This window comes from Anser anser, assembly GCF_964211835.1.
Source record: "Anser anser genome assembly, contig: HAP1_SCAFFOLD_32, whole genome shotgun sequence".
NCBI lineage: Eukaryota > Metazoa > Chordata > Aves > Anseriformes > Anatidae > Anser > Anser anser.
This window is the reverse complement of record NW_028154148.1, coordinates 2,598,121-2,610,253: the sequence shown is the minus strand read 5'-3', so window position 1 is coordinate 2,610,253 and position 12,133 is coordinate 2,598,121. Positions and strand designations below refer to the sequence as shown.

The window sequence follows — 12,133 nt, the reverse complement described above, 5'->3', positions numbered from 1 at the left end:
GGGCAACGGCCTCATCCTCACCGCCGTAGCCTGCGACCACCGCCTCCACACCCCCATGTACTTCTTCCTCCTCAACCTCGCCCTCCTCGACCTGGGCTGCATCTCCACCACTCTGTCCAAAGCCATGGCCAATGCCCTCTGGGACACCAGGGCCATCTCCTATCAGGGATGTGCTGCACAGGTCTTTTTCTTTCTCTTCTTCATATCAGCAGAATATTATACTCTTACTATCATGTCCTACGACCACTACGTTGCCATCTGCAAGCCCCTGCACTACGGGAGCCTCGTGGGCAGCAGAGCTTGTGCCCAGATGGCAGCAGCTGCCTGGGGCAGTGGCTTTCTCCATGCTGTCCTGCACACGGCCACTACCTTTTCCCTGCCCCTCTGCCAAGGCAATGCTGTGGACCAGTTCTTCTGTGAAATCCCCCAGATCCTCAAGCTCTCCTGCTCAGATGCCTACCTCAGGGAACTTGGGCTTACTGCAGTCACCTTCTGTTTAGGTGTCGGTTGTTTTTTTTTTCATTGTGCTGTCCTATGTGCAGATCTTCAGGGCTGTGCTGAGGATGCCCTCTCAGCAGGGCCGGCACAAAGCCTTTTCCACGTGCCTCCCTCACCTGGCCGTGCTCTCCCTGTTTGTCAGCACTGTCCTGTTTGCTTACCTGAAGCCCCCCTCAATCTTTTCCCCACCCAGGGACCTGGTTGTGGCAGTTCTGCACTCGGTGGCGCCTCCAGCAGTGAACACCCTCATCTACAGCGTGAGGAACAAGGAGATCAAAGGTGGAGTGAGAAAAATATTTCTATACATGCTTCTTCATCATCAAGAATGACTTCATTATTATCATTATTATCATTTCATTATCATTATCATTATTATCATATCATTTTTGTCATTATACTTATTATCAAAATGTAATATTAGAAATAATCCGAACAGGACTACCTGGTTATTTGGGAAACTGAGAGAATGATTTCCTTAAGTCAATTTTTATTAATATTTTAGCAAAATTTTATATTGATAGAAATAATGTTATTCTTATCCTTCTGCGTAACAAGTTTTAAAAATATTTTTAACCAGTCATAGAATCGCGGAATCACAGAATGGCCTGGGCTGGAAAGGACCTCAAAGATCATCTAGTTCCAACTCCCCTACCATGGGCAGTGACACCCCCCAGGAGATCATGGTTGCTCAGGACTTCATCTAACTTGCTGTTGAAGACCTGCAGGGATGGGGCATCCAATACCTCTGTGGAAAACCTGTTCCAGTGCCTCACTATCCTGAGTGAAAACTTTCCTGGTAACCTCTAATAGGAATTCCCCCTTTCTTTTAATTTAAAACCATTTCCCCTTGTCCTATCATTATCTACCTGAGTAAAGAGTCCTTCTCCATCCACTTTATAAGACCACTTTAAGTATTGAAAATCTGCAATGACATCACCCCAGAGCCTTCTCTTCTCCAGGCTGAACAGCCCAGCTCTCTCAGCTTTTCTTCATAGAAGAGGCACTCCAGCCCCTTGATCATCTTTGTGGCCCTCCTCTGGACCCACTCTAACAGCCCACATCCTTCTTGTGCTGGGGGCTCCAGACCTGGACGCAGGACTCCAAGTGGGGCCTCACAAGGGCAGAGGAGAGGGGGACAATCACCAGCCTCCACCTGCTGGCACTCCTCTCTTGATGCAGCCCAGGATGCAGTTGGCCTTCTGGGCTGCCAGTGCTCACTGCTGGCTCATGTTGAGCATTTCATCCAGCAGAACCCCCAAGTCCTTCTCTGCGGGGCTACTCTCAGTGAGTTCTTCTCCCAGCCTATCCCCATGTCTGGGATTTCCCCGGCCCAGGTGCAGCACCTTGCACTTGCACTTGTTGACCCTCCTTAGGTTCACATGGGCCCACTTCTCAAATCTGTCCAGGACCCTTTGGATGGCATCCCTTCCTCTGTTGCATCAACTACACCACTCAGCTTGGTGTCATCTGCACACTTGCTGAGGGTGCACTCTACCCCACTGCCCCTGTCATTGATAAAGATATTGAACAGTACTGGTCCCAGGATAGACCCCTGAGGGACACCACTCATCACCAGCCTCCACTTGGACATAGAGCCATTGACCATCGCTCTCTGGGTGTGACCTTCATGCCAAATCCTAATCCACTCAATGGTCCACCCATCAAATGTGTATCTCTCCAATGTGGAGACCAGGAGGTCATGTGGGACCATGTCAAAGGTCTTAAAGAAGTCCAAGTAGATGACATCGGTCGGTCTTCCATTGTCATCGGAAGTGGTCACTCCATTGTAGAAAGCCACCAGATTGGTCCGGCACAACCTACCCTTTGGTGAAGCCAAGCTGGCTCTCTTGGATCACCTCTTTCTCTTGCATGTGCCTGACATTGATTCCAGGAGGATCTTTTCCATGATCTTGCCAGGCACTGAGGTGAGGCTCACTCTTATGGAGTTCCTTGAGTCATCCTTTCTACCCTTTTTAGAAATAGGAGTGATGTTTCCCTTTTTCCAGTCACCAGGGACTTCACCCGACTGCCAGGACTCTTCAAATATGATGGAGAGAGGCTTGGCAACTATATCAGCCAGTTCCCTTAGGACCCTGAGGTGCAAGTCATTGTGCCCCATAGACTTGTACTTGTTTAGTTTCATCAGGTGGTCTCAAACCTGCTCTTCACTTCCAGCAGGTGGGACTTTGACCCCCAGCCTCCATCTCTGGGTTCAGGGAAACGAAAGACTTGGGAAGCCTGACTGGCAGTGAAGACTGAGGAGAAGACGTTGCTGAGTCCCTCAGCCTTCTCCATGTCTGTCATTACCAGTTCACCCTTCTCATCCATCAGAGGGGGAACACTCTCCTTGGCCTTTCTTTTCTGAGCAATGTATCTACAAAATCTCTTCCTGTTATTCCTTGCTTCACTCGATAAGCTCAGTTCCATCTGTGCCTTGGCTTTCCTTATTCCATCTCTGCACATCCAACACTGAAACATGCATGAGAAAAAAGTAACCCTGGATCCATAGAAGCCATTTGGGAAACAAATTTATAGGTAGGAAGTGTGATTCTGTGGAGGTGCAGAGCTGATGGGCACATTGTGCAGGATTCTCCTAAAGACCTTTGTGTCCTTTTCCCTCCTGACTACAACGCCACTTCCTTCTCAGGAATGGAGTAGCCAACAGAGGTGAGACAGATACTCTGAGGTCAGGAATGTCATCAGAAAGCTGATCCCAGGAAGATATGGGGAGGTCAGGAGTAGCCTGGACAAGAGAGATGTGAGATTTTGGGGTGGGAAGAGGAGCATGGCCACCTGAAATAAGAGGGTTCATGTAATGTCGAAGCTGTGGTAACACTGACTTAAAACAGTGATGTGTGGCCCTTACCTTATTTTAACCAGTAGTTTTATTCCCTAAAAGTAAATGCTACTCCAACATTCTGACAGGAATCCCCTACTCTAATGTTTGAACTCAAAGTATCCCTTGAAGCAAAACTCACCCATAGCCCTTTTCCCTTCCCGTTACTCTCTTGCTCACACTAATCCCTTCCCTTGACACTAGCATTAAAATGCTATATTGAGGCCTAGACAAGTTCTTGGCAGACCTAAAAAGACCCTAAACCACAGAGCTTTCTCGTACCCTAACCACAGAAGAAGACCAAACCTTCCCATTAAACCTTTGTTTACTCTCTGACCCACAAAGGTGAGCCCTATTCCCGTGGGGACGAGAAAGTGGTCAGCTCTGCCTCAGGATCTCCTGCCCCAGCAGGAGGAACATGACTGTGGCAGTGACTGGGAGGTCACTTCTGTCTCTGCAGCTGATAGGGCAGCAGCAGGAACGTGTCACGCAAAGGGACTGTGAGGTCCCTTGTGTCTGGAGGTGGCAGGTCAGCCTTGGCTTCTCCCTGGGATCGGCACTTTCGGGCTGACATCTGCCAGTGGCCCTGCTAGGCCAGCAGAAGGCCCCTGCTTGGCATGCTGCCTGTGGGATCCCCTCTGCCTCCATCCCCAGGAGGACCCAGACACAAAGAAGGCCCGCACAGGGCTTGTCCTGTCCCTTCTGCTTGAGGCCAGGACTGGACAGCAGGAGGCACAAGGCTTGGCTGTGTCTAGCCAAGAAGCTGCAAGGCCAGCAGCAGGCCCAGGCCTTGGAAGATGCTGCTGAGGTGACTTCTGTGTGCTTGGCTGACAGGCCGCAAGGAGCCTGATGGGTTGGGATGCCTACTTCAGGAGTGTTTTCCACCCTGATGGAGCTTTCTTTGGTAGTAGGAAAGAGCAGGAGAGAAAAAAGTGCCACAGAGTGTACCTTGGTAGGGTGGCACTGGCCACAAGGAGGAAGAAATGTCCCTCAAAGGGTCGTGCAGTCGTGACAGAGGTCACTGAAAGAGAGTCTATGATCAGACCCAGGCTTTGTGTTCATCAAGGAACAGCTGATGAGGGTTGACGAGACATGGCTGAGATGACGGAAAGTCCTGGATGAGAGCAAGGTGCTGGACAGAGATGGGTGTCTGCAGACTTCAGGGAAATAGGGCAAAGTGTGGAACAGCATAGTAAAGCCTGCAGAGGAGAAGGCAGAGGGTGCTGGCAAGAAGGCAAGGCCCCAACAGCCCTGACCTTTTTGTCCCTTTGGCTAGAGCTTCTGACGAGACGAGATATAATCATTGCAATGGGGCCTCACTGCTTCCTTGATACCCTGTGCAGGGGTGGGGAGGTGTCATAATGAAGTTCTTCTCGTGGCATCACACTGCCCACCACATCATACAGACCCCAACAAGAGCCCTGAGCCAGATGTGGGGGTGCAGGATCTCCCCTCCCAGTGGCTGGGGTCAGGCCTTGGCCCTTCTGCTTCCCCAAAACCAACCAAGACTTTTCTCAGCACAGCGCTTTGCCTGTCTGCAATCATGGCCTCCAATTATGTGCCCTAACAAGTCCCTGGGGAGGCTTTGTTAGGAACAGCCCTCAGTGGGGCCCATTAATACTCCAAATCACTTCAACTTTTCCTTCTGACTTTACCTTCTCAAGCGGTTACATCATTCTCCTCTCAGTACCTGAGCTTCATAGACTGAGCACCAAAATACACCATGGAACTCATTAAAATGCAGAATGTCTTAAGCAGCCATATCTCTCCCATAATTTTCTTCAAATCTTCAAGACTTGTAGAGCTAATTGGAGAGCTTTCATGGTGTAGTTAAGGAAGAAGATTTCAAAGAGCATCTAATAGAAATCTTTCCTCATTTTAACGACTGAATTTTGTTGCATTTCAGTTTGGAGCATCATTTTCCCATAGATATTGGTCTAGTGTTACTCTTTTTAAGCCCTGCTTAGGTAGGAAGAGCAGGGTTTTTCCTATGTAAAAACAACATGAAATCATGCTGCTATTTTCAAAATAAAATAAAACAAACAAAGTTCAAGTTCCTCATTTTGTTGCCTCCAGTGATGTTTACCTTCCCAAAAGGATGACTGTACATGATCTATTTTCCACTGATTAACAGGAAATTTAAAATAATTGTGTTAATATTAATCCATATCATACTAATTCAATGATAAATGATGAGTTTCTTGCTAAGGAAACCATCAGACAGACTGCTGAGAGATGGGCGAGCTGGAACTCACTGAAACTCAAAGCAGCAACTGGGTTGGTGAGGGCGGTCTGAATGATCAAAGAGGAAGGGGAGGGCAAAGCAGGAGAACCATGGGAAGTGCATAGGTCCAGACAGGCAGCTGGAAAGGGGACATTCAGCAGGGTCTGTGTAATCAAGATGGGTTTTCTTCCTGGAAGATGAGGGAACACATCATGATAGACAAAGCGATGACAGTGTAAGTACAGGTGAACACCAGTATTCTCCTGCAATGAATATAGAACATAGAAATTCTCATTTCTTCATGATAGAAATTATACTTCACGTGAAACTTTTTATGGAAGGGATTGAATCATTTGAGCTGATGAGTAGTTGCTTTATTAGTTAAGTACTAAAAAAAAATACTGGATATTGAGGCAGAGCTTTGCTGTCTGACCTTAAGCAACCAGGGAAAACCTCCTGTGGCCCCGTTGCATTTGAGGCACTTGCCAGGACCAGCAGATGTCACAAAAGACCTGCAGGAGACCGGAGACCTTTGGGAAAATCTGGTGGAGCCAGGTGGAGTTCCCAGGGCACCTCCACTGCCAGCAGTGGTCTTTGTCCCTGTAACTGCAGCCCAGCCCAGCACAGGAAACGCCTTCAAAGACAACACCCTAGTTCAGTGGGTTCCTGGAATTGACCTAGATTTGAAATTGCCATTGGAAACCTGAGATACTTTTCCTTATTCCTACTAGACACATGAACATCCATTTACCTTCCTGGGTCACCTTTAGCAAACTCAGGCTGAAAAACTCAAGTATAGCACGCTTCAAATGGCTGAGCCAGAACCGAACAGCTTGTCCCACTTTGGAAATAGTCCCCGTCCAACTGAGGTTTTGAAAGTGAAAAATGTGAAATGCCCTGTCAGGTGAAAGCACAGAGTAAGGGAAAGTCACACATATTGTGCTGGAGTAGCAGAAGGTAAAAAGCATTGCATTGTGCCTCAGAGTAATCAAGGAGACCTAATCCAGTGCATCCGTGAGATAAAGCAGAGTGAAGGACGTTGAGTTGTGTCCTAACATGAAGAAGGATGTACATCACTGGTGAAGGAAATGTCTTTTTGTGCCATCACCAATGCAAATACATAAAACTATATAAAATAAAGGTAACAAGCCCCACTCTGGCTCTGTCACCCCACAGTGCACGGGAGAAGGAGCTGACAGCCAAGGGACGCATTTGGGTGTGGAAGGTGGGGCCCAGCAGAGACAAGGAGCCAAGGCAGTAGCTGGGGGAGGCCCGGAGAAGCAGCCCAAGGGGTGGTGCTGCTTGTGAGGACACGTTTGTGCCAGCAGCCTGAGTGGGCAGCAGCTGTGCGCAGGCGAGGGGAGGCCAGGAAGCGCATGCCAAGAGCGCTCCTGGCAGCAGAGACAAGGCCAGGGCCGAGGGGAAGGGGAGGGGCAGGCCCAGGGCAGGGGGCTGCAAGGGCCATGCTGAGCTCCCTGCCCCTGCAGCAGCCGCACTGGCCCTCAGCAGATGTGCTGGCCGGCACACACGGGGAGGTGCTGGCGTGCATCAGAGAGCAGCAAGGAGGGTGCTGGAGAGGGCCGGGGCGAGGCGGGTGGCAGAGCCCCATGCAGGGGCTGGCTGGGGGTCCCCTCTGCTGCAGCCACCGCACGCTGCGTGGCAGGAGGAGGGCAGGCAGGGCTTGTGGCCACGGGGCAGAGCCTGGCTGTGGACGCTCATTGAGCACCGTGCAGGTCGTGGCAGGCTGCGGTGAGGGGACGAATGCCCTGGGCCCCCTTCCTGCTCTGCCCAGGCCAGCAAGGGCCCCGAGCGGCCTCCTGTCCCCTGCCCCTGCAGCTCGGGGCTCCCTTCCCCAGCCCTGGCTCTGCAGCACCAAGCCCTGCTGGGAGCCCTCCCCTGCATGCTGCCACCGCTCCCTGACGCTGCTGGTGCCTTCTGCCGGGCACTGCCCAGCCCAGCCCAGCCCAGCCCCTGCCCACCTCTCCCCACCTCCCGGACCTCTCCCCAGCCCAGCAGCCCAGGCTGGGCTGGCCCCAGGCCAGTGCCCACCGCAGCCTGCTGCAGGGCTCTGGGCACGGCCAGCACAGCCCCAGCCCCTCGCAAGGCACCGCAGCTGCTGGCACAAAGGCGGCTCTGGGCCTCCCCAGCAGCCCCCGCGCTGGGACCAGCCACGGCTCAGGAGATGGAGGGCCGTGAAGCTGCAGGAGCCCTGCTCTCCTGCCTGGGACATCCCCAGCACAGAGTGCCTGTGCCCCGCAGGGCCAGCCCCGCTCCCCAGGCCAGCACAAGAGGCCTGGCCCAGGCACAGAACACCTCCAGATTCCAGTCCGTGAAGCTCCAGATTGCCCCACTGAGCAGTGATGGGCAGCCCCAAGGGCCACCAGGGCTGTTCCTAAATGTGACAGCAGGGCTTTTGGCCCTGAGCCCCTTCTCCGTAGAGTGAATGAGATGGGCTCTGAGAGCTTTGAATAGCTCATGGCTTCTTTATTGTCTTTATCTACACAGGCAGTTTGGTTCTTAAAGTACAATACGTAACTGGGTAATAATAAAAATTAACAGGTAGACGGATAAGACGAAATTTCCTTAACTTAAAATAATATTATCACACATTTTAAAAAATAAGACTAAACAATTTCAGAAAACATTTTGTGAGAAATTCTCTCAGTACTGTTAGGATGTTGAGGATATTACTGATGCTTCAGGAGTATCTATGAAAGTAATTTCCTTAGTGCATTTCTCAGTTCCTGGTTCCTCATGCTGTAGATGACGGGATTCACTGCTGGAGGCACAACCGAGTACAAAACTGCAAACACCAGGTCCAGGGATGGGGAGGAGATGGTGGGGGGCTTCAGGTAGGCAAACAAGCCAGTGCTGACAAACAAGGAGACCACACAGCAGCTCCAGGTTCCTCTCCAGGATGCCATTTGCCATCAGACCCAGCACCAGTGGCACAGTCCCAAGCAGGTAATTCAAGGGCCAGGTATTTTTTGCTGGGCCATAGGCAAGCAAGAAGGCAGCTCCCAGTCCAGCCCTTGGTCCTTCACTGATCCCTCTGGGGTTCTGATCTATTGTGAGGCCCAGAAAAGCAAGAGGTCTGTTCAGGAAGCAGCTCCTTGGGTGTATTCCTGAAACCAGGTTTGCAAGAGGCGTGCAGAGACATTGAAGAGATGCCAGTGTAGAGATAACAGGACTGTCACCAACATACATGAGATCTCAGGGCTTATCCAAATACAAGAAGCACAATGTGGAAGCCAGAAGAGAGCAGCAGTTGAAAGGCCACGTCCTGCTGCTGGCCATGGCCATGGCTCCAGGGAAGCAGCAGCCCCGACCCGAAGGCAGCAGAGAGGCAGAGCCCAGCGGGCAGTGAGGGGCAGCCGCGAGGGCCAGCGGGGCTGCTCCTCCCTGTGGCAGCTGGGCTCTGGGCCCTGAGCCCCTCCTGCGTGCTGGGGCTGCTCCCCCAGCTCCAGAAATGGGAAGAAACGGAGCTGAGACATATGAAGTTCGCAAGGTTTCCTCAGTAGGTGTAGGTACACAGGAAGCCGGCTTCTATGGGTAAATAACTGACAAGTAGGAGACTAAGAATAACAGTGTTTAATCAAAATCTTATTAATTATATAAAATAATAATACAGGCATTTAATAACTGAAGAAATCTTGAAAATTTTGTGAGAAAAGCTGGGATTTCTAACTGTAGGCATATTATTATAGGTGAATTTGCTGAAGATGTATGTATTCAAGTAGTGTCCTCACTGAATCCCTTAGTTCCTGGTTCCTCAGGCTGTAGATGAGGGGGTTCACTGCTGGAGGTACCACCGAGTACAGGAATGACACCACCAGGTCCAGGGATGGGGAAGAGATGGAGGGGGGCTTCAGGTAGGCAGAAATGCCAGTGCTGACCATCAGGGAGACCACGGCCAGGTGAGGGAGGCACGTGGAAAAGTCTTTGTGCCGGCCCTGCTCAGAGGGCATCCTCAGCACCGCCCTGAAGATCTGCACATAGGACAACACAATGAAAACAAAACAGCCAAATGCTAAACATGCACTAACCACCAGAAGTCTAACTTCCTTTAGGTAGTCTGAACCTGAGCAGGAGAGCTTGAGGGTCTAGGGTATTTCACAGAAGAACTGGTCCACAGCATTGCCTTGGCAGAGGGGCAGGGAAAATGTAGTGGCCGTGTGCAGGACAGCATGGAGAAAGCCACTGCCCCAGGCAGCTGCTGCCATCTGGGCACAAGCTCTGCTGCCCACGAGGCTCCCGTAGTGCAGGGGCTTGCAGATGGCAAGGTAGCGGTCATAGGACATGACAGTAAGAGTAAAATATTCTGCTGATTTAAAGAAGAGAAAGAAAAAGACCTGTGCAGCACACCCTTGATAGGAGATGGCCCTGGTGTCCCAGAGGGAATTCGCCATGGCTTTCGGCAGAGTGGTGGAGATGGATCCTAGGTCGAGGAGGGCGAGGTTGAGGAGGAAGAAGTACATGGGGGTGTGGAGGCGGTGGTCGCAGGCTACGGCGGTGAGGATGAGGCCGTTGCCCAGGAGGGCAGCCAGGTAGATGCCCAGGAAGAGCGCGAAGTGCAGGAGCTGCAGCTCCCGCGTGTCTGCGAATGCCAGCAGGAGGAACTCGCTCACAGAGCTGCTGTTGGCCATTTCCTGACTTTGGACACTGCTGTCTGTTGGAGAGGAAAAGGCAGAAAAATGTTAGAGCAGACTTCTCAGAGGAAAACCTGTTGCATTCTTACAGCACCCCTAGCAACAGCCTCTCTCTTTGCAGGAGAACCTTTCTGCATCTCCCTTGCTTGAGCTGCAGCTCGTGCTGGCTGAGAGTGGCACTGGGAGCAGGGGCTGCTGTGGGATCAAAGAGGAGTCCTTCCTGCTGTGCAGCAGGAGGGAAGCAGGAACATGGGGGAAACTCAACTCCATTTGACTTGTCGGTTCTTGAAAACAAGTCATCTGAACGCAGAGCTGAGCTGTAGGGATTTTATTTGCTGTATTTTATCCCAGTAGCCCCTGTAATGCTTACGATAGGTACTGGATGTTTGAATGCCCTCACATTTCCTGGACACTCCTGCTGATATTTTATGGGAGTGTCCATTAGTGAAGACTGAGAAGAACACTTCTGTCCACCTGTCCTGTTCTCAGCTGCCTTGTGTCACCCCTCTCTGAGCTGTGCTATCATAAGATTGCGGTGTTTCCCTGAGAAGAAACAGGAGAATTCTGCTGAGGAAGAAGGGCCACAGCAAGCCAGAGGGGGCTTGGGAGCTTCTCCTCTTTCCATGGCTGCAGGAGCTCCGGGGCAGCTGGCAGAGAGCCCGGCAGGGCCAGCCAGGGCAGGGTGTTCTGGGCTGACCGGAGGCACCTGGCTTAGGGCACTCCGAGGGGCTTCTGCCAGACTGCCTCACCTCGCAGTGCCATCCAGCAGGACTCCCAAAGCCTACTGCATTGCCCACTGCCCTCCCAGAAACAAGACCCAGCAGGAGACCCTTCCAGGACGTGCAGCTGCATGGCCCTGCAGCCAGAGACGTACCTTGTCAAGGGCTGTGCAGATTTCTCCTGCAGGCAGCTCTCAGCATCCTCCCACTCCCAGCTGCCTCCAAGCCCTCTCTCCTTCTCTCCTGTCCCCGTGCCACCTGCGGTCAGAGCCCCCAGCCCTGCTGCGCTGTGCACAGGAGCTGCTCCTGGGCACAGCTGTCTCTCTGCACCAGGGCCCTCTTGCCACGAGCTCTCTCTGTCCCACGAGCCCGGCCCAGCTCAGCACCACATGCCCAGCCCAAGGCATTGGAATCCCCCCTTGGGGGGCTTTGGGGAGGAGCCCACGAACCTCAGGCACTGAGAGACAATTGAAGCCATCTCTCAACAAGTCCAAGTCAGAGGCAAGTTTCCTGCAGTGTCCCCCTGAGGGCCAGCACTGACACAGCCTCCCTTGGAGCTCGTTAGAGCAGAGCATTGGAGGCAGTGAGGACAAGGAGACAAAGGCAGTGTGAAGGTGGCACTGATGTGTAGGAAAACTGGATGTGTGTCATCAAGCACAAGGGCCAGGCCTTGACCCCAAGCCCCTGGGAAGGGAGATCCTTTCCCTTCACACAGTTGTCAGGGCTCTTCGTGGAGCAGGACAAGATGGGGATGTGCATGGTGAAGTGCAGGAGAATGGTACGAGCCCTGCCTGGTTAATCAATGGGGATGAGGAGGTCCTGGTTCTTTCGCAATACGCTGTCTCTTCCTAGGCCTCAGTGACAGAGACAAAAGCCATAGCCTTGGACACAAAGATCTCCGTTTGTTGGGACTTTCAGCCTTACCTATTTCCTTGCTCCTCTGATTACCAGAGTATCGTAGCGTCTCCCAGACATGCACCTCTTTCGCTGCTGGCTGTAGACCCTTGTCCATGAGCTGTCATATGGGGTCTTAGCTGAGTAGCTCGTATGAGACCACTCGTGGTGCCCAGGCCCTCCTCCTGGGCATTGCTCACTCAGCAGGGTCCCAGTCTGCCCTGATGTGCGGGGTTCCTCTTCCTCTGCTGCAGGACTGGGCTCTTCTCCTTGTAAAGGTCAAGAGGTTTCTGTAGGCAAAATCCTGCAGTTT

The 12,133-nt window shown here is 52.1% G+C and overlaps 1 pseudogene across 1 annotated transcript; it reads right to left on the bottom strand.

Moving 5' to 3' along the window:
* Positions 1-8,103: 8,103 nt before the first annotated feature.
* On the bottom strand, positions 8,104-10,291 carry LOC310890607 (olfactory receptor 14C36-like; annotated as a pseudogene). Its single transcript has one exon. The product of its transcript is annotated as an olfactory receptor 14C36-like (transcript).
* Between the last annotated feature and the right edge of the window lie 1,842 nt (positions 10,292-12,133).